Below are 23,777 nucleotides of genomic sequence, written 5' to 3' on the forward strand. Positions count from 1 at the left end.
GCTCCCCCGCTCCGGGCAGCAGCGGCTTCGGCGGCGGCAGCAGCAACAGCAACGGCGGCAGCGATAGCTCCTCTTCCAGCGGCCAAGGCCAGATATGCGTCTTCCTGGACACCTCCTCCCGGGCTGTCGGGATAGGCTCTTCAGCCCTGTAGGTGAGTAAGGAACCCGGAGAGCCGTACTCTTAGCGACTGCTGATGTAGCAGATGCCGCTGCTGCTGCAGCTGATGCTGGAGAAGAGGGATGGGGATGGGGGTGGGGGTGGGGTTCCGAGCGGAGAGGAGGATACTCCCCAGCCGCCGGGTTTTCTCCAGAATGTGCTCAGAGGAGTCCTAATGGCGGGATGCGAGCTCGGTCTCACTGTACACCCGGCTTCAGAGCCTTGTGAAGTTCAAAAATGTTTCCGAGAGAGAAGGGAAGGCATTGCTCTTCCGCTCCCCCCTGGGGAAGAACCAGGCTAGGGGGCGGGGGCAGGACAGGTGGCTTAGCTGGTGGGCGGTGGGTGGACAGACAGGTGGGTTCTACGAGTTCCGTGTATGTGTTCTGGAAATATTCCTGCCCTCTTTCTCCAGCCCCAGGCGGTAGCCAGTATGGAGGAGCTTATTTTAGAGAAGCACATGAGGAGAGTGTGGGCGTTTATGCATTTCATGGCTCGAGGTCTTTCCTTTTTTTTTCTTTATCTGACAGGTCGAACTCAGATTAGTGCCTTTTGCCTATTTATATGAACATTTTAGGCCTAATGAGAGAAGGATGGGTTTGAGGTGAAATGTATTTCAAACTGTTATTAAATGAAAGAGGTTGGGATGATTCTATGGCTCCTACCCCTGGGCCTCTGTTTATTCAAAAAGGCATAGATATTAAGATTCCAAGATTTGTCCTAGGTACGGGATGTGGGGTGGGAATGTGCTGCAGTGTTTTATTGAAGGGCCAGCAATCATGTGTCTAGCTCAACTTCCAACCTGATCTTATTTGCTTATCTTCTAGAGAAATTGTATTGATCTCTTTCAAGTTCAAAACACCGAACAGCTGACAAAATAATGTTTTCCTACTACTCCTCTCTTTGATTTGAGATTGACTTTAAGTGGTTTGGTTCTTTGGAAAATCAACAGAGACCATAATATGGAATGAAAATACAAATTGATCTCTATCAATACTATCTCAATTTTCATCTTCTTTGTGGATGTCTCTCCAACTTGAATAATTTCTCAAAACTAGGTGGCATTTTCTGTCTTCTTTTTCCAATCCATGTTGTATATATTAATAATTGTTGTGTTAATTATAGTGCAATCTTCCCCCAAATCCCTAGATTTAAATTAATATTGCCTTCTAAACTTGCAATTTTCCCATTGTAGGTGGTTTTTAAAAACCGATTTCAACTAAAATATCCTTAACTACTGAAAGGAATAAAATTTAAGTTTTAAATTTAAATTTTCAAGTTTCTTCAGAGAAAAACTTATATGGTTGCCAGGTTTTACTTTGCTTTGTTTTTGAGTTGCAAAGTGATCTTTGGATATCTGTTATATTACAGGTAAGATCAAAATCAAAACAAATCTAAGGAGTGCCCATTCTCTTGGGAAATTCTGGTTGAATCTAAATGTGTAATACCAATCAGACCCTAGCCTTATATTTGAATAGGTTTGCTCACAACATAGCAGGTGTTTCCAAGCTAAGCAAGTCATTTCACTTCTGTGGCACCTCAGTTCCCTCATGTGTAACATGAGAGTGATCTTTAAGGCACCTTCCAACTGGAACATTTTGCATTTCTGTGAAATCACCCACAGAATCAATATAGCAATAGACATGGCCTATTAGGATTGTTTTCTACATTCCGTAAAATCCCAGGATTGCTCTTTATCCCTTACATCCTTGGTTGTGTGTGATAGCTTTGGCTCCTTTCCAACTTCCTTGCTTAATGACCAATGTCTCTTGAGATTGCTCAGTGGGATGTTGTTGATTTCCATTATCTTCATATACCTTTTTTCCATGTTCATATTACTATTTACATTTTTTGCCCTTGTCAACTGATTAATTTTCATACCTAGTTCTTGTTTTATTTACCTTCCAACTGTTGGGTGGAGTTTGCTTTAGTGGTTTTTAGACTCATTTTGTGTCAACAATGTGTGATATGACAGTCAAAAAAGTTAATGTAGTTTTAGGCTACATTGAGAAAAGGCATAATATCTAGAATTAGTGTCCACATCGTTCCCCGTACTCTGCTCTGGTTAGACAACATGTCTAATTGTTTTTAGTTCTGTGTGCTACATTTTAGGAAGCACATTTTCAGGCTAGAATTGGGTCACAAAGAAGGCAAATAGGATAGTGAAAATTGGGTGAAATGAGGAAATTTAATATAAAGATGACTTGGCAAGGACAGTAAATGAAGGGCTGTCATATGGCTTGGCCCCAGAGGGTAGAATTAGGAACTATGGGTAAAATTTTCAAAGAGGCAGATAGAGGATTGACCCCAGGAGAAAAAATAAGCAAACAAAAACTTTGAGCTATCCCAAAAGGGAATGAACAGCCTCAGTTGGACCCTCTTCGTTAGAGGTCTTCAGGCAAAACCTGCATGACCATTTGTTCAGGGATTCTTATACAAGTATGAGTTAGGTGAGATGGCCTTTGAGTTTGCTCCAAACTCTGAGATTCTGTAATCTATTAGATTACAAAATATATGACAATACTTATTTTTATCCCTGTTTTTCTAGGCACTTAGCAAATGCTAAGTAAATATATATTAAACTGAATTAAATCGAATAGATTATAAGTATTCCTTCAGAGTTTCCTGTCTTATGGCAACATATATTTTATTTCATTTCCACAATAGTCTTCAACACTTTTTTAAGGCAAAGATACTTATGTTACTATCCAATGTACTCTTGCAGTCCCTTTAGTCACCTGTCATAGATTTAGATTCTGAAGGAACCTTACAACAAGCCCAATCTCCTCATTTTAGAGGTGAAGAAACTGAGGTCCAGAAGGACTAAAAACAGAGTCAGGAATTGAACTGAGGGCCTCTCTTCCCTATACCATTCTATATTATCATTTGTTTGGAATCTTTGTACCTAATTGTGAAAATTTCTTAAAATAACATCAAATGTGCTTACTGAGACTTACCAGTCAATCAAAATGTTGAAAAAATAGTTTTAAAATAATTCATGGGGGCAGCTAGGTGGTGCAGTGGATAGAGAACTGGCCTTGGATTCAGGAGGACCTGAGTTCAAATCCAGCCTCAGACACTTGATACTTACTAGCTGTGTGACCCTGGGCAAGTCACTTAACCCTCATTGCCCTGCCAAAAAATAAAAAATAAAAAAAATAATTGATGGCACACTTAAATGTATATATTAATTCACATGAGCAACTAGAGGCTAACATTTTCCTAAGATTGCTAAACAGTATCTAAAGCTACCAGAAGTAGAAGTTAAGATAAGAAAAAAATGTATCACCAGAAATGGCATTCCTGGCAGCTAAATTAGAGCAGTGGATAGAATGCTGGGCCTGCAGGCAGGAAGATCTGAGCTTAAATGTAGACTCAGAACTGACGGTGTGAAACAGCGGCTACCTTCCAGGATTGTGAGGATCAAATGAAACAATATTTGTAAAGTGTACCTGGAACATAATAAGCACTTATGGCACGTACCATTTATTGTCATATAATGTCAAGAGATCTAGAGAAAGGCCCCGATATGTTGAGTGAACTCCACATAGAAAATTTACTGGAGGACATGGACAGGTAGCAGCTGTGAACTCTACATTTGCAAGGAATATTCACATCTCTGGTTTCACAGATCCCTCAAAATATCTGAATCAAAATGAATCAGAACATTCTGTGTATTTTATAATTATAACAACTTTACAAATTGTCAAAATTGAAATTAAGTTCATTATTACATAATTACACTTAGTAAAAAGAACATATACCCTCATTAATATTTATGAATAATGTTCTACTTTTTTAATGGAGAGAGGTAATATACATTATAAAATACCTTATAACTATATTTTGACCTTCATGATTTTTCTTTAAAATAATGAATGACTATAACTAGATTATGGTAAATTCGGATTTCAGCTGGAAATACAAATACTTCTCAATATAACTAATATAAAATTTTCTTTTTCTTGCACTACATAGTAGAAGAGTGATGAACTTGGAGCCTGGAGATGGATTCAAGTCTAGCCTCAGCCACAAGCTATTTGACCATACCTAGACAAGGTTTAACTCTCAGACTTTCAGTTTCTTCATCTACAAAAAGATGATGAATCCTGGAAGGTAGCCGCTGTTTCACACAGTCAGCTCTGAGTCTACATTTAAGATCTTCTTGCCTTCAGGCCCAGCATTCTATCCACTGCTCTAATTTAGCTGCCAGGAATGCCATTTCTGGTGATACATTTTTTTCTTATCTTAACTGCTACTTCTGGTAGCTTTAGATACTGTTTAGCAATCTTAGGAAAATGTTAGCCTCTAGTTGCTCATGTGAATTAATATATACATTTAAGTGTGCCATCAATAATTTAAAAAAAAATTTTTTTGCCAGGGCAATGAGGGTTAAGTGACTTGCCCAGGGTCACACATCTAGTTAAGTGCCAAGTGTCTGAAGCTGGATTTGAACTCAGGTCCTCCTGAATCCAAGACCAGTGCTCTATCCACTGCGCCACGAAGCATTATCATAAGGAAAAAGCACTATATAAATGAGTTATTATTATTGTTATTTATTCCTGGGTATACTTTGGACAATCTCTATACTGCCAAAAAGAAGTATGATGGTAAGCTAGTTGTACGAATAGAAGCTTACACTATTTGACCTGTTAGTATAAAACATTTTTTAAACCATACAACTTCTTCTTCTTCTTCTCCTTCTTCCTTCCTTCTTTCTTCTTTGTTCTTCATTCTTTTTCTCTTTTTTTTTTTTTGCAGGGCAATGAGGGTTAAGTGACTTGCCCAGGGTCACACAGCTAGTAAGTGTCAAGTATCTGAGGTCAGATTTGAACTTAAGTTCTCCTGACTCCAGGGCCTGTAAAACCATAACTTTTTTTGGCCAAGTATAAATTTAGTCTTTGTTAGAAGAGAAAAGCATACACCCAAAAAAGGTCTCTGGTTAATAGATGTATGTATGGATAGGTCACAGGATCATAAATTTAGAGGTGGAATGGGTCTTTCAAGTCATCTAGTCCAACCTGTCCATTTTATAGTTGAGGAAACTGAGTCCCAGAGAGGTCAAGTGACTTGCCTAAAGTCACATCAGTAGTGACTGACAAAGCTAGGATTTGAACTCAAGGTCTTCTGACTCTAAATCTTACATTCTTTTTCACTGACCTAACCATGAGTAATATTAACTCTTCATGCTTATTTAGCACTTGGTATTTGACTACTTCTCTAACTCTGCTCTGATTCAGGTAGAATGTTCTAATCTTCCCTAAATTTCAAAGTCCAATCCCATCTCCAATCTTTACCTAAATCTTTCTATGCATTCATTTCCTTTCTTCCTTCTCCCACCCCTTTTCTTTTTTTAATCATAAAAGCATTTTATTATTTTCTAGTTACATGTATTTATAAGATTTCTAGTTCCAAATTTTTTTCCCTCTCCCCTCCCCAAGACAGAAAGCAATCTGATATAGGTTATATATGTACAATCACATTAAACATATTTCTGCATTAGTCATGTTGTAAAAGAAGAATCAAAACAAAAGGGAAAAACCTCACCAAAAAAAAAATAGACATAGTATGGTTTAATCTGCATCCAGATTCCACAGTTCTTTTTTCTGGATGTGGAGAGCATTTTCCATCATGAGTCCTTTGGAATTGTCTTGGATCATTGCACTTCTGAGAAGAGCTAAGTCTATCATGGTTGATCCTCTCACAATGTTATTGATACTGTGTACAGTGTTCTCCTGGTTCTGCTCATTTCACTCAGCATCACTTCATGTAAGTCTTTCCAGGTTTCTCTTAAATCCTCTTCTCGTCATTTCTTACAGGACAATAGTATTCCATTACGTTCATATACCACAACTTGTTTAGCCATTCCCCAATTGGTGGGCATCCCCTCAATTTCCAATTCTTTGCCACCATAAAAAGAGCAGCTATAAATATTTTTGTACATGCAGATCCCTTTTCCCTTTTTTATGATCTTTTTGGGATAAAGACCTAATAGTGGCATTGTTGGGTCAAAGATATTTGTAGCACTTTTGGTATCTTGGTACAACTATGTTCTATTGTATTTCATTTTTTTTAAAAAGGGCTGGGATGATTATCTTGTTTTGGAAGTTTGTTATTTCTCAGTGTATTATTTTGAACTCACAATGGTGTTGTGAGCACTATTTTTGTTTGGTTGGGTTTTTTTTGTTGTTTATTTTTGTGGGGCAGTGAGGGTTAAGTGACTTGCCTAGGGTCACACAGCTAGTAAGTGTCAAGTGTCAGAGGTTGGATTTGAACTCAGGTCCTCCTGAATACAGGGCTGGTGCTTTATCCACTGCGCCACCTAGCTGCCCCTGTGAGCACTATTTTTAAATAAGACATCGTAAAATATCTTGGACACTCTTTAGGGAGGAAGCAAATGAGCCTGTCAATGTACAAACATTTATTAAATGCTTGCTATGACATAGGCACTGCATTAAACATTGAGGATATAGTGACAAAAATAAAAGAGTCTCTGCCTTCAAGGAGTTTACTTAGGGGAGATACTGTACACACATACAAAACTACTGAATATATACAATGTCAATCCAAGATAGTTTAGGGAAGGAATTCACTAGCAGTTGGGGTAGGGGAGGGGAAGTAGGTATGGGTGACCTAGTAGAGTCTTATGAACAAGGAGACATTTGAACTGAGTCTCAAAGAAAACCAGAGTATCCGTGAGTAGGAGCTGAGGGAGTGCATTCCAATCATGGGGGACAGCCAATGAAAAGGCAGGAAGTATTTGCCAGTATTGTGGGAGGAACTGAGTAAAACATAAGAAGTTTAGATAGGAAGGGGTCAAGTTGTAAAGGGCTTTAAATATCAAACTGGGATTTATATTTAAACCTTGAGGGAGTTGCTAGAGTTTTTGTGTATGTTTGAGATGATCAGACCTGTATCTTAGGAAAATCAATTAACAGCTGAGTGGAGGATGAATTGGAGAGGGTAGAGGCTCAATGCTGGGACATCATATAATAGGCTATTGCAGTAGTCTAGGCTGGAGGTGATGGGGAGGTGCCTATGTAAGTGGAGAGAGGATATGATGAATGTGAGAATTGTTTTGAAGCTAGAGAAGCTTTGGTGAATAAAGAAAAAGAACAGTATTAAGCATTCAAAGTTGCAGTTTTTCTGTCAATACCACCACACTGATAGGACTCCTTTTTTGTATCCTGAAACATACATTTTCAGACAAATCCATAAGAATTTGTTATGATTGACTATACATAGTTGTTACAAGGATTTTGTTTTGCTTTATTCATTTTTAGGGGTGGGTGAGTAGGAAATGAGAGCAAGAGAAAATAAATGCTTGTTAATTAAAAAAATAGAATTGCATGACCTTTTAAAAATACTGTAATAATCTTGACCATCTTGATTTTGTTTCTCTAATTCAAGCATTTTATCATTTTTGAGGATGGATGTACTGTTTTTTTCTTGGCTTAAAGCATTATTTTTTTTCCCTTAAGGGGGAGGGAAAGATTCCTTGTCTCACCTCAGAATTGGAAGCCTTTTTGTTATAAGCAGCAATTGTGGGATGATTCTGCAAAAATGATTACCTCCCTTCCTCAGTCATGTTATTCAAGGATTTTACTTCATCTGCCTTCTAGATCACAAACTTGTAAAGACTAGAGTGTGTTGTTCCTTAATCAGGACTTTATATTGGTGTAAGTAGGTGCTTTTTGGTTTTAGATAAGTGGCTCAAGGGGAGGTTTCTGTTACATCCTATCTTTGTGAACAAACAGATGTGACTAAACTCCATGAAGAAGTTTGGATTCAGCATGGTGCAATGTATGAGTCAGAAGACCTGAGTCCTGATTTTTGTTATGCCACAAACTTATTGTGTAACCTTAAAAAAGTGACTTGACCTTTTGTGGACTTCAGTCTTCCATTGGGTTTAAAAGAGGAGGTCAGATGCTAAGGTCTCTTACAGCTCTACTTATATGACCTGTTATTTAAATCTACATGATACCTGTAAAAATGAATGGTGGTGATGAATTTTTCACTTTTTAGTGAGATACATAAGCATTATGTCGATACAACTTTAGGAGCATCAGAGTAAACGAATTTTCCTTGATTAGAGACATTGAGAAGCCATTAGATATTAAGACAGCTTACCCTGCTAAAGATTCTATCCTTGAAGCAACCACATTATAATATTGAAATAATCAGAAATGAAAGATTTACTACAAGTATTGAAAATAGGGCATTTGGGAGAAACTTGGGGGTGATGTGTCTCCTCTACTGTTAGGGGGTCAGGAACATTTGGCAGGCATGGGCAGGTTTATCCCATCAGGCACTTTACTTTTTCTTATTCTGTTTTCACCAAGCAGACTTCTGATCTTAATTTGGTTTGCTAAGAATGCTTCCCTACTGGGAAGAGAAATGTTTTATTGTAAATTATTAAATTGGCTTTCTGGTACAAATCAGTCTCCTGTGAGTTTGGATTGCATGAGCCAGTTTTTCCCAGAGTCTGATCACCCCTGGTTAAGTGTACTATCAAAGTTCCAGATCAGCAGTGCTAATAAGACAGACAGTAGAATAGGGAGAGAAATCTGGAGCACTTTTTTAAACTATCAGTCTATCTCCTTCTACTATGCACACATATGCACACATACTTCTTTCTTATCTATTTATTTATTTAGAATTTTCCCCAAGTTACATGTAAAAGCAAATTTTCACATCAATTTTTAAAAACTTTATATTCCAAATTCTCTTCCTCCCTCCCTCCCTACCCCTCCTTAAGAATTCAAGCAATTCAATACATTATACATGTGCAGTCGTGCAAAGCATTTCCACATTAGAACTAGCAAAAAAATTATGCTTCAATCTGTACTCAGATACTGTTGGTTTTTTTCTCTGTAGATGTGTTGCATTTTTCATAAGTCCTTCTGATATAGCACCCTGCTCATCATTTCTTACATCACAATAGTGCTCCAACCTAATCTCACCCCACAATTTGTTCATCCATTTCCCAATTGATAGGCATCATCCCAATTTCGAATTCAACTTTTTAAAACTCTCTTTTAGGATACCAACCTAGTAGTGGTATTGCTAGGTCAAAGAGTATGCATAGTTTTATAGTCCTTTGGTCATAGTTCCAAATTGCTCTACAGAATGTTTGAATCAGTTTATCAAGACACACATACTTCTTTCAATCTTGTTATTTGATGATTTTTTCTCTTTTAAATAGATTATAAGAATATGACCTTTCACAATCAAATTAGGAATAGCTTTTATTTCTGAGAGTCAGTATCGTGTGATAGAACACTGATATAAGAGTCAAGGACACCCAGGGTTGAGTCCCAGTGTACTCAGTAAACTGCTGTGTGATCTTAGAAAAGTCACTTAATCTCTCATATTTTCATCAAAATTTTAGGATTGGACAATCTGACTTCAAAGCTGTAAACTTCCATATTTCTATGGTTCTAATCCTGGAACTGCTTTAATTGTTTAAATAACATTTGCTGTTGCATAACAGCATACCTGTTTTCCATCAAAGGTTTGGGTTTTTTTAATTGTCTGAAAGAGCAGCTCTTGTTCATTTTTGCATACTTTGCTTCTATTCCCTTTTTCCCCCCCAACATGTACTATCTTTTTTACTTCCTCATTGTCCTAGCCCACATCTCACTTGCTTCATGTTTTGCTTGGTTTTGACTTCTTTGCTTACCTTTTGTATTTTATCTCAGGATAAGATTAGAGTCTCAAGTATAAATTAGGAGAGGGAGAGGGATTGAATATATGATTTCATGGATATAGGCAACTCCCATGTAAAGAAACTGCTAATACCAATGAACGTCAGTGCCCTCTCTGCAAATTCTAGTCTTAGAAAGTTGTTTAAGAGTCAGTGACTTCCATGAGGTCACATAGCCCAGGTGTGCTGTGTCAGGCAGGACATGAAGTGAGGTCTTCTTTGTCCTTGCAACCAGCTTTTTATCAATTACACCATTCTCCCTTTCTTCAAAATAAAATACCTTTAGTAATATAAGCATTGGTATAGAACTCTTAAGTTAGTTTTCTTTAGAAAATGTAAACTAGAGAATGTAAATTGAATTGATCATAGAATTTTGGAATTGTAACGAACAATACAGATAATTTTTTCCACCCTCCCTTATTTTTTAGGTGAGGAAATAGGCCTAAATTGATTGTCATCAGAGCTGGCCTATGAACCCAGACACTTTGACTCCAAATTCAAGGACCTATTTTTCAGTACTTTGATAACTGTGATCTGATCTATGTGGACACTCTCTCCAGTAGTGTACATTGCAATTGATCCACACCTTCTCCTATTGTGCAAATCTTGTTCATTTTTTCTCAGAAATTCTCCATAAAGAGTCTATTCAACATTTATGGGGGTCTTCCTTTAGGGTTCTTGATATAATATGGGTACCAGTCTATTTCTTAATCCTTTCTCTACTCATTTTTTTTCATCATGCATATCTTGGATGATATCTTTTATGCCTCTTATGCAAAGCTCTTCATTGGCAATATCTTTTCATCTATTTAAATTTGCTCTACACGTCACTATTTCTTTTTGGGTAATCTTCAATTTTTATTTCAAAGGTGATGTTGTTCCATGATTCACAACTGTGTAGTATTACTAGAAGAATATTGGTGTTTAAAAAGATAGGTTTCTGTTTCAAAAAGCTTGCAGTCACAAAAAGCACTGAACAATTTTTCAAATGTAATCTAGCTAATTCTCTTTCTCCTATTCAATTCTGACCCCTGTTTATTGTCAATCTGAAATATTTGTCCAAGACATATACATGTGTTATCCACTGATTGTTCAGTCATTCCGTTGTGTCTGAATCTTCATGACCCCATGGACCCCACTATCCATGGGGTTTTCTTGGCAAATATACTGGGGTGGTTTGCCATCTCCTCCTTCAGTGGATTGAGGTAAACAAAGGTTAAGTGACTTGCCCAGGGTTGCAGTAAGTGTCTGTGGTCAGCTTTTAATTTTTTTTCATTTTTCATTTTTCTCAATTACATGTAAAGCTGTTTTTTGAGTTCCAGATTTTTCTCCCACCCTCCTGTTCTTCCCCCCTCTGGAGGCCAGTAAGCAATTTTATATAGGTTATACATTACAATCATGTCAAACATATTTCCACATTAATCAAAACAAAAGATAAAAAGCACAAGAAAGGATAAACGAGAAGAATAACAAAAAAACCCAACAAAAGTGAAAATAGTATGCTTCAGTCTGCATTAAGATTCCATAGTTCTTTTTCTGAATGTGGAGAGCATGTTCCACCATAAGTCTTTTGGCATTGTCTTGGATCATTGTATTGCTGAGAAGAGTTAAGTCTATCACAGCTGATCATCACAAAATAATGTTAATACTGTGTACAATGTTCTCTTGGATCTGCTCATTTCACTCAGCATCAATTCATGTACGTCTTTCCAGGTTTGTCTGAAATCCATCTGCTTATCATTTCTTACAGCACAGTAGTGCTCCATTACATTCATATACCACAACTTGTTTAACCATTCCCCACTTTGATGGGCATCCCCTCAATTTCCAATTCTTTGCTATATGGTCACATTTGAACTCAAGTCTTCCTAGTTCTAGGTTTAGCACTCTATCCACTGAGCCATCTAGATACCTCTTATCTACTAATAGATGAATTCTAAAGTCTAATAATATATCATGAGATTACAAACCTAGAATGAATCTGAGGCTATCAAATTCAACCCCCTTATTTTAAAGATAAAGAAACAGAGGCCCAAAAAGTCTAATTAACTTGTCCAAGTTCCCATAAATAAGGATTATAGTCAGGATCTGAACCCAGGCCCTCTGACTCCAGAGCCAGTGTTCTTTCCATTAGATTATGCTGATAGAAGGCATTAATTATCCACTTAACTTTTCCTATGTGAATAGTTAGGTGTCCCACCTCAGAAATGGCACACAGGGTCAACGTGACCTCATGCAAGTGTTCTCTCTTGGACAACTTTTGAAGACTAGAAGCTAACCTTGCAAGGATGGGGGTGGGGTGGAGCATTAACTGGGGAGATCAAGAAAGGTCTCTGTATTTGAAATAACTGAAAGAAACTAGACTCAGAAGTGAGAAGAATGAGAAGAGAGTAAGCTTCTGACATGGGAGAAGTTGTAAAAGTGATATGTGAGAATCAGAAGAAATCCAGTTTGGCTGGAAGGTATACTGTGTGATGGATTGGAGCAGTAAGTAGGGACCAAGTTATGAATGCCAACTGGAGAGTGGATATTTCATCTTAGTTGACAATACAGAGCACCTGGTATTCATTGTGCAGGGGCATGGCATACTTTAGGAATATCACTTTGGCAGCTCTAAGAAGGGTGGTGTCTAAAAGGTGTGTGTGTGTGTGTGTGTGTGTGTGTGTGTGTGTGTGTGTGTGTGTATGTGCATTTAAGTCAAGAAGGCCAAATAGAAACCTAACTGAAATAGTTTAATTGAGAAGTTATGAGGACCTGAAAACTAGGCTGGTAACCTTGTGAGTTGGGAGAAGGGAACAAAGCAAGAGAGATTGCTGAGGTTAATTAAAAGGGCACTGAACATAACTGAATGAGAAGAGACATAGGCCCAGCCCAAGGGCTACAGCCCATGTGGTAGATATGTAGGGAATAACCTGAGTGCTTCTGGCCAGGATGGGGAGCTCTCCCAGGCCTGGATGAGAGCAGAATATGGTAGACAGTTCCCATTCTTGCTTCCTCAGCTACTGATGGGTGAGTCCTGATTGCAGTGGCCGAGACCATGACTATGCCCATGAGTGAATAGATATGCATGTATTGGCTGTAGTAAATCACATGTAGATCATAGTTCTATTCATTCTCAGGAAATAAAACACTATCTCACTATGAATCTTACCATTTTTGTGTTTGTTGTTATGCTGACATTTAAAAAGTATTTGTGGGGGCAGCTAGGTGGCACAGTGGATAAAGCACTGGCTTTGGATTCAGGAGAACATGAGTTCAAATCCAGCCTCAGACACTTGATATTTACTAGCTGTGTGACCCTGGGCAAGTCACTTAACCCTCATTGCCCTGAAAAAAAAAGTATTTGAGGATGGGAAATTTGGAATGCCATCTTCATTACCCTATATAAGACAACTTTACTCACTCCAAGAAAACATTATTCAGGATTTTAAGGTCCCTTTCCAGCCCTCAAGATCCCACTGGCTGCCATCTTTTAATAATCTAGATAGAGATGTGGAAGAAGAAGATGATTTTAAGACTAGAGTGGCTACCTGCATAGATCTACTCCAGTAAAAATCTGAAGTTCATACTGGATCAAGCAGTTCAGTGAGAAACTACAATCAGAGGCATAGGGAGCCTGCACATTTCTGTGTCTGGAGGCAGCAACAGCTGAGATTCCACCAAGAAACCCTAGCATGAGAACTTAGGAGGAAGTGTTGGGAAGTATCAGTGACCAGCATGACTCAGAAGTTCTTAAAACTGGATATGTCATGACTAGGGGTTTAGAAGCCCCTAATACTCTGTCCAAAGACTCCAAAGAGGACTCTGAATACTCTGAACCTCACGGGTTTCCACAAGTTTCCTATCTCATGACCTTATCCCAGGAAGTAGAAGAAGTAAGCCCAGGAACCCAGGGGAGCCAGGTGAATCCACACGGGGCTCATCACCCCATCCAAATGGGAAGTAGAGAGACAGAGCCTGGCCCTAGTACAAAGCCCCAATTCAGGAGCTAAAGCTGAAGAAGTGACTAAGCTGAACAAGACATAAGCAGCATAAAAAAAATACTGTAGATTTTGAGAGACTCAAAAGTGCAACTTTAAAAAAGAAAATAACCCCATAACAACTACAAAGAAAAATTCAAATAAGGTGCTGTGAGAATCAGGGTGCTACCCCCCCTGCTGAGAAAGACATTGTGAGAACCAGGGCAACGCCCCCCTGAAAAGAAATCATGTGACTAGCGTCAGGAAGCTGCCTGGCATCCGAAAGTTACGTCTATTCATAAACCGCCTGTAAGTCATGTCAATCAATGGACCAGCCAATTAGCTTGGAACTGTATGTTGGGATTGCCATGCTTCCTGTTCCTCAGGAGGCTTCTGGGAGAAGCCACGGAGGATCACTTTTTCCGTTCCAGGATTTTGGGTTGGTGGCAGAGAGAGAGGAAAGGAGATAGGCTTTTCTTGCTTTACTGTACTCCATGTGTTATCTTTACTCTTTAATAAATGCTTAAAAGCCTAAACTCTTGCTGAATTTATCAGTAAATCTTAGCTAGTTTCCCCCAAAAAACTGGGGGGGGGCAGGTAAGGACACAGATTAGATTTTAAACATCACTGTACTAATTCCTCACTGCAAAGCTGGGTGTCATCCAGTGGGGGTGGGAAATGGATCTTAAATGAAATGGAGAACTTTCAAACTTTCTGATGAAGAGAATGAAGCTGAGTAGGGATTTTAAAATACAAACTCTGAGAGAAAAGAAACCTAGAAAGGTAAATTCATATGAGCAATTGGAAGGGGATATAGGATAATGTAGTATTAGCTTATAACGGAAGGAAAGAAACAAGTGTCCCTTAAAAATCTTAATGTTGTCAAAGAGTATTAAGGGAGAACAACAGAAGACCCTGGGAATAGATTGATTTTGTTTCAAGAGTTTGAAGAGGGAAAGAAAAAAGGGAGGGTAAAAGGAAGAATATACTGTAGAAAGCAGAAAAGTAGGATGTGGAACTTGTTTTCTCTCCTACAGGGGGTGCTTGAGAATACACAAATGTGGAGGAAGGGATGTGATGAGTGATGAGTGTGCATCAGATGAACTTCACTCTTACCTAAAGTGGGCAAAGGAAGAGTAAATTGACATATCATGAATAAATACATAGAATTTGGTTTAGAAATATATCAGACTCGGGGCAACTAGGTGGCGCAGTGGATAGAGCACCGACCTTGGATTCAGGAGTACCTGAGTTCAAATCCGGCCTCAGACACTTAACACTTACTAGCTGTGTGACCCTGGACAAGTCACTTAACCCCAATTGCCTCACTAAAAAAAAAAGAAAAAAGAAAAAAAAAGAAATATATCAGACTCAACTGGGTTAGTTGATTTCCCTGATGATTATAGAGGGGGGTAAAAACAAAGGAAATGAGCTAGCCTATAAAAGGACAAATGGTTGGACCAATGGTGGCATATGAATAGGATGGAATATTATTGTGCTACAAGAAATAAAAAAGGTAATTTCAGAGAATCCTGGGTCATTTGACCTGACAGAGTGAAACAATGAAGTGAGCAGTGAAGATGGATGGACAAAGGATATGAATGCAAAGGACAAAAGGAGACATGTTTTTGGACATGACCTTTTTATGGGTTCATTTTTCTTGACCACAGAAATCTGCTTAGGGTTTTTTCCCCTCAGTTTGTTTTTTGTTTTTTGTTTTTTAGTGAGGCAATTGGGGTTAAGTGACTTGCTGAGGGTCACACAGCTAGTAAGTGTTAAGTGTCTGAGACTGGATTTGAACTCAGGTTCCCCTCAGTTTTTAATTGAGGATTGAGGGGAAAGGGATGTCCAGCAATACGGGAGCCTCCTCCAAAAAAGAGGGCTGAGAAAATAATTATTAATAATGGATTTCTTGGGGGGACCCAGAGATCAGTTTCTCAATCCTTCTCTGCCCCCCCCCCTCCAGAAAGTCCAGTTCTCCTTACTCTGGGAGAAATCTAAGGGAACAAAAGAAATGGAGATAGTTTCATTTTGTCTAGCTCAGTGAAGGGCTAATGGTTTTGCCTTGAGCAACTTCAGTGAGGGTCTTCTGCATTCTTTTCCCTGATGTCATCTGTAGAATTCATTTTAATGTAGACCACCTTCAAATCATGCCAACCAATGAAATTGAATTAGCTTTGATCAATCTATTATGACCCACTTTTATCAAAAGAGGATAAAAACCCTTGGAAGACACCTTTAGAGGCTTTTGGGTTTTAGAGGTCTTCTGGGTCTTCTAGGTCATCTTCTGAGTTCTCTTTAGGTCTGCTTGAGACCACGTGCTGTTTCTCTGAGTCTTTTTGGACTTTTTCTCCTGCTCACACTTACTGTCATGCTGAAGCTCCCCACTTTCTCTACCACAAGGCCTGAGACCATGAGAAGTTAGGGAGACACGTGGTCAATCCTTTACTGGTATAATATTAATAAAATAATAATATGTACACTGCCCAAACTGATAGCTAAAGCAATAGTAAAATTAAATTTAAAAACACAGAGCCATTGTAACTAAAGAGATTGTTAAAAAGCTGCCCAGAAGTGAACAGAAGGAAGTTCAGAAGGAAGCACAGACTGGCAGGACAGTTTTGACTATGATTTGTAGAATTTATTACATACTTTTTTAAAAAAATGAGCAGTATGGAATGGAAATTCATGGTTTCCTATATATTTCTATTTTTTGTGTTTTACTGTGACTGTGGAAATAATGTTTTGTTATGAATTTTAACAAATTAAAAAGAAGAGCATTATTTGGAATTATTTTTGTCATTACATCTTTCAAGGAATCTTGTATAGTCTTTAACATATGCATAAAAGACAATGTTGGGAGACATGATATTTTGCTCTACCATATCAAATGTTTTTTAATAGTCAGCAAATAAGCACATTTCAGTCAATTGTGTGGCTGTACAGATATGGTCTGCTCTAGAATATGATTGTAATGGATTATTTTTGTTCTATAAGAAATGACAAGCAGAATGACTTAAGAAAAACCTGGAAAGACTCACATGAATAGTGAAATGATGCATAGTGAAATGAACAGAACCAGGAGAACATTGTACACAGTGACTGACAGCAATATTGTTTCATGAAGAATTGTGAATGACCTAGCTATTCTCAGCAAGACAATGATCCAAAATAATCCCAAAGGACTAATGATGAAGCATACTATCTGCTTCCAGAGAAAGAATTTGTTGATTTGTTGTGTATTGATTGAATACAGACTGAAGCATGCTATTTCTCACTTTATTTTTTTTTCATTTATTCGTCATCTTGTACAAAATGACTAATAAGGAAATGTTTTACATAATTGCTCGTGTAGACTCTATATCTAATTGCTTACCATCTCAGGGAGGGAGGGAGTGATAGAACTCACAACTTTAAACAAAAATGTTTTTTAATTGTTTTTAAATATAATTTTAAAAAAAACTTTATTGTTCTCATACTTTTATCAATGATGGCCTTGCTACATGTGTGGATTATCCTGAAGGTTTTGTAGAGCTAGGACAGTGGAAATATGGGCTGGTGGTAACATATTTTTAAATTGCCCTTTGGGGTAGTAATATTTTTCCCCCAGACACCTGATATCTTCTCCCCTGTCAGATATATTGAAAATCAATCCTTCAATTATATCAACTTCAATACAGACTTCTTTTATATATATTGGGTCAGTTCAAGATGTTCTTTTCATCTTTGTTTTCTGTATTGAAATGTCTGCTTCAGAAACTGTGTTTTTGGAATGCAAATGGGGTGGCTGCATTGTCATTAATGGAGAAAAAGTTGTTATAGAAATTTCTGACATATCTCCATTTTTTTGTCTGTCTATTTCCATCTTTCCAGTTTTAGCCTTAAATGCTCTTGAGATGATTTGGCTTAATTGTTGTTTTATTTTGTTTTGTTTTGTTTAGTTTTGTTTTTGCCAAGCTTTCTGTTGACTTGTTTTTCCTCTATCCCTTTTCACTGTTTTATGAGGCATAGTATTCAGATATCCATCCTCTGTAAGATTTTACTAATTACTTATATTTACCTAGGCATGATGCTGTTTCTATTATACCAAACACACACACACACACACACACACACACACACACACACGAGATAGAAATTGTTCTCAGCTTCCTGTAAAATAAAGCATATTTCTCATTCTTGTCACTCTAGGCCTTCCATTATTTGTTTCTATTTTTCCTGTCAAACTTTAATTTTCACTGCTCCCTAAAATGAAGATTTTATAGTGAAGCTCATCTCCTCATACTTCTTCACATACCATACAAATATCTACATACAAACCTTTGTTTATGCCTAGAGTGCCCTTGATTTTCCTCTACCTATTGAACTCTGGTTCTCTAACCAGTAATTATTGCCTGAATATTATTGACTCACACTTCTCTTTGCCTTTCACACCTGCCTGTACCACTAGTTTGTGCATTTGCCTTGCACTGTTATTTTTTTCCTGTACATGTGTCATCTCATCAAATGACTACAAGTTCTTTGAGGGCAGGGTCTGTGTCTTATGTTTTCGAATTTCTCTTAGTACCTACTATACCTCTGTTTAGCATATAATAGGGACTCAAATGCTTATTGACTAAATCATAGATTTAGAGTTAAGAAAAAGTCTTACTAGCCATCTAATCAAACTCCTTCAATTTGCAAATGAGAAAATAAAGATCTAGAAGGACAAAAGCAAGTTACTGAAGGTTGTCCAGATAGAAAGTAGCCAAACTAGGCTTTGAACTAAGGCCTTCTAATGCCAAACCCATTTCTCTTTCCATGATACCATGTTTTCTTCATAATATATACCTCTTTAAATAGGAGAGTATCCAAATTATGTCATAAAAGACAGTGAAAGGAATTCAGAATTCTGGGCCTGGAAAAGAAGACTATGTTTGAAAGGTTGTTATCTAGAAGGTAAATTAAACTTAATCTGCCTCACCTCAGAGAGCAGTATTTAGACCAGTACCTACTGAAAGTGAAGCAGATTGGGGCAAAAAATATAAGAAAGTATTTCCTAGAATTTAGAACTCTTTAACAATGGAATGGACTGGGGCAGCTAGGTGGTGCAGTGGTTAGAGCACCGGCCCTGGAGTCAGGAGTACCTGGGTTCAAATCCGGCCTCAGACACTTAACACTTACTAGCTGTGTGACCCTGGGCAAGTCACTTAACCCCAACTGCCTCAGTAAAAAAACAAACCAAAAAAAAATTGCCCTTTGGGGTACTGACGAGAGAGGTAGTGAGTTCTTCTGTCACTGAACAAGTTCAAGAAGAGGCTGGACAATTATTTTTCAGAGACAATGGAGAAAGCATTCATTCAATCAGGGAAGAGGGGGTTAGACTCTAGATTCCTTGCATAATCATTTTCAACTCTAAAATTCTGTGATCTATAAATGTGTTTTTATATTTTCAGCTGTTATGTACTTGACCATTTAAAAGCCTATTTGCCACACCCTTCATTTCCTTTCACCCAATTCCCCAACTCTGTTTTATGGTGTTAATATTCCCTAGATTTTAAAGGAAAGAGAAAATATAATTGGTTATTATATACAAAGTATCGCTAAAGCCTCACAAGTAAATGTCAATTAGCAAGTTAATTATAGTTCTGTTTCCATCTCTTATTATTTCTCTCTCTCTTTTTTTTAAATTTTAGCAGGGTAATGGCGGTTAAGTGACTTGCCCAAGGTCACACAGCTAGTAAGTGTCTGAGGCTGGATTTGAACTCAGGTACTCCTGAATCCAGGGCCGGTGCTTTATCCACTGTGCCACCTAGCTGCCCCCATCTCTTATTATTTCTGATCACTTGTTTGCTTGAATTTATGTATATGTTTTCATGAACTAAACTTCTTGGTGGAATGTATATTAGTTTAGTAAGTATATTCAAATTTCATAAGTCTTCTTTTCTCTGGAGGGGATCAGATCTCTATTTTCACCTGTTGGTACTTTTGGTCTAAGCAAAAGATCATATAATCATTACTTGCCCAGGGTCACACAGATAGTAAGTGTCATGTGTCTGAGGCCAGATTTGAACTCAGGTCCTCCTGAATCCAGGGCCAGTGCTTTATCTACTGCACCACCTAGCTGCCCCCCAAAAGGTCATATAATCTTACAAATGATTTTCCTTTACAAGAGAACCTGTAATAAGTCTTAATTGTGAATTTTTTTTACTGGTTCTTCTCTGTAAAGATAATAGTTTCTCATGCCTTTAGCTATAACCAATCAGTAATGAGAGGCAGGAATTGGCAAGATCACTGATTCTGGGCTTGGGTTCCAGGGGTACACATGAGGAGATGGGTCCAAATTTTGATAATTACTGTATGGTCTTTGGCATGTGACTTTACATCCCTCAACCTCAGTTTCCTCCTCTGTAAAGTTAAGGGAGAGAGGTTGACTAGATGTTCGCTCTGGTTCCTTCCAACCATATGCCTATGATAAGAATTTTAAAACATACATTATATGGCCAGAATGTACATGAAAATTGCCTTTGAGATATTTATTTCTAGTCTAATTGGAAAGATGAAAAGCAAAAGAAACAATTAAAGAGTAATAGAAAGGAGTATATAGTATAGAAAATACGATCTGAGAAATATCAACATGATTTTATTATATTATGGTTACCATTGAAAATAAGGTTGATGTGCTTAATCTTTAGAATTTCCATACTTTTAAAAATGTTAGGATCTATGCTCATATCTCAGTAGAGATCTTGCCATTTTTCATTTTATCTAAAATGTCCTAACTTATCTTTTTTATAATAACTGCATATGTGAGATCTTTCTGTTTTAATTGGACAAAATAATACTCTTGAGTATTTCTTGACATACTCTTAACAGTATATATGTTTTATTTAAATTATATGGAATAGATTTGTTTCTAGGCATGAGGGAAAAGAAATAACAAATGTTGAAGTATGATCCATGTCTTTTGCACAATGATATTTGATAATATCTCTTTAAGTTTTGATGTGTCTGAATCCCAAGACATATATAACAAGAAAGATGCATAATCTGATCTTTGGTATTCAATGTTGAAATCTTCTTGGTTGAGCATCCATGACTTTGCAAACTGAATCCTTGAGTGACTTACAAGAAGCATAAAAAAGGGAATACACCCACTGTTATTGTTATTTGTGCTATATTTATACCATTCTCTCATTCTTTTATTATTATATGTGGGTTTGGCATAATTCTTTGACAAGGTATAGAGAATGGACCTGTCATTTCATTGGTATAGGAAACTTTCACTCAAGTAAGCTTCCTCACCCAGGGCAAATTGGTACCTATTTTCAGCTTACAATATTAAAAGTAGCTAGCTCAGACTCACATAGCCAATATGTATAAGAGGCAGGATTTGAACTCCTGGTTTCCTGACTCCAAAGGCAGCTCTTTCTCCACTATTTCACATTGACACTTCATTTGAAGAGTCCACTATTCTATTTGAATACAAAGTAATATAGAGTGTTCAATTTTGACCTCCATCTCTAAAAATCTTTTTTAAAAATGTATGGATTGAGATGTTTCTATGGGTTCCTATTCACTTTAAGTGTAATACATAATTTTAAAAACTGATATGGGTATCCTTGAGGTCATGTATGCTTTATACATAAATGGATAATAATTGTGTAACTCTTTAAAGGATGAAGTACTTGAGCTATGTGCATGCTGAATAACCAGTATCTCTGAATGCTTTACCTGAAAAGCTCTTTCCACAGTGCAGATTATTGGCTTCCATGATGTTAATCTGATTTCATAGTCAGATTTTCCTTCTTTCTAGTGATTTAGCTTTGCTTCAGTCTTTGCACTTGATCCCAGGGTTTTTTGAACTTGTAAATGACAATAGGCTTTTTAAAAAATTATGGTCATACCTGGACTATGGTATAAGTAAATATAAATTTTTTTTCTTGGTAGTATTTTATTTTATTTTCTAATTACATGTAATGATTGTTTTCAACATTGATTTTTGTAAGATTTTGAGTTCCAAATTTTTCTCCCTTCCTTCCCTCCTCCCTCCCCAAGATGGCAATCAGATATATGTTTTAAATATGGTATATATAAATCTTGCAAAATTGTAGTTACAGTATGTTTAGCTTACCACTGGAATCACTAATAGTGTACCACTGCCAAAACTTTGGTGTGTTTTCTTGGCATGTAGCTACTTATGGGTAAATTTTTTATCTTTGGCAAGCCTTCCCTGACAATTTTGTTTCTAGACCGCTCAAAGTACTTATATGTATAACCCATTTTGGCACTTGATTATGTTCTGGTTTGCATTGTTTTTCTAATTGTAGCATGTGTAGTCAGTCTTATCTCTCCAACATCATGCAGTCTGAAAACCTTAAGAGCAGGAATCCACTCAGCAGTACTTTTTATAGCTGTAGGTTTTTCTGTCCACAGCCCAGGCCTGACTGGGTGCATAATGTTCATAACAACTCAAGTTTACATAATGCTTTAAAGGTTTTTTTTTTTTCTATTTTAATTTTTAATTATTTTTTATTTTGAACTTAATTATAAAATGAGAAAAGAAAAAGGAAACATGTTGCCATGTACACAACAGAACATAGAAAAAGATTCAATATAAAACAATAAATTTCAATTTCAAGAAAACCTATAAATAATACACATTGTTTTCAAATCTGCACAGCTTTTCTTTGCTTCCTTGTTGGTTTTCTTTTGTTCTCTACTGTGTACTTTTTTGTTATTTTTTCCCCTCCCTCTCCCCCACCCTAAAGAAGGCTGGAATTAAGCATGGATACAGACATACACACACACACACATATATGTATATATATGTGTGTGTGTGTGTGTGTGTATGTACACATATCTATACTTATACACATATATACACACACACAGAGAATATATATATACATTCATACAGAGATATGTAAGACTATACTATGCTTATTTCCACTCATCATCTGTTTTTCTGAAGGTGAATAGCATCTCCCTCACAAGTTAAAGTCTTTCCATGCCTTTCTAAGTCAACCAGTTCATCATCTCCTATACCATAGCATTATGCCAACCTAATCACCTCCTATCTGAGATATTGTCCATAAAAGTCTCCTTTTTCCCAATTTTTCTGCATTACTTCTATTCCTGGCTGCATAGGTTTTATTTACACATAAATATTTATTAACCCTATCCCTCCTCACTCCTCTGCTTTACTTCTATCTACTATCTTACCTACCTATTCCTTACCCTACCTACCCCTCTAAGAATCCCTCACTTTTCCTCTCCCCCTTCCCTATCTCATTTAACCTATTCATGATGAGAGTAGATTATATCACCACCTGCCCTCCCCCCTACTAGTTTCTCCCAAATCAATTTTTCCTTTTGTGCCTCATTTGTATGAGATAATTGCTCATTTTCATCTCTCCCTAGAGAGTTTTATTTTTTAAGAATCATCCCATCATATTCAGATCAGACAAAGTATTTCTTCTTTCTTTTCTTTTTTTCGCTGCAATGAGGGTTAAGTGACTTGCCCAGGGTCACACAGCTAGTAAGTGTCAAGTGGCTGAGGCTGCATTTGAACTCAGGCCCTCCTGAATACAGGGCCTGTACTTTACCCACTGTGCCACCTAGCTGCCCCAGGCAAAGTATTTCTATCAAACTACCCAAATAATAATGACAGTCATAAACATACTACTACTATTTTCACATATAAAAGGTAAACATTTTGTACTTATTGAGTCCCTTATAGTTGGTCTTTAATGTTTACTTTATATTTCTTGTGGATATTATATGTTGAATTTTCCCTTAAATTCGGGCGGGGGGGGGGGGTCACAAAATCCTGAAAGTCTTTCAATTTGTTGAATGTCCAATTTTTTTCATTCAGGATTATACTTAACTTTGCTGGTTAAGTTGCTCTTGGTTGTAACCCCAGCTCTTTTGCTCTATAGAATATAGAATTCCAAAACCTATGGTCACTAAGCATAGT

General features: G+C 37.2%; 1 protein-coding gene across 2 annotated transcripts in view; it reads left to right on the forward strand.

Annotated features, from left to right (window-relative positions):
- Positions 1-23,777, forward strand: part of NCOA7 (nuclear receptor coactivator 7) — a 196,356-nt gene continuing 172,579 nt past the window's right edge. For both annotated transcript variants that reach the window (XM_044002156.1, XM_044002157.1), the window contains exon 1: positions 1-152. The gene's annotated coding sequence lies outside the window, so the exon portion shown is untranslated. The remainder of the gene's footprint in view (positions 153-23,777) is intronic.

Source organism: Dromiciops gliroides, chromosome 4 (assembly GCF_019393635.1).
Source record: "Dromiciops gliroides isolate mDroGli1 chromosome 4, mDroGli1.pri, whole genome shotgun sequence".
NCBI classification, from domain to species: domain Eukaryota; kingdom Metazoa; phylum Chordata; class Mammalia; order Microbiotheria; family Microbiotheriidae; genus Dromiciops; species Dromiciops gliroides.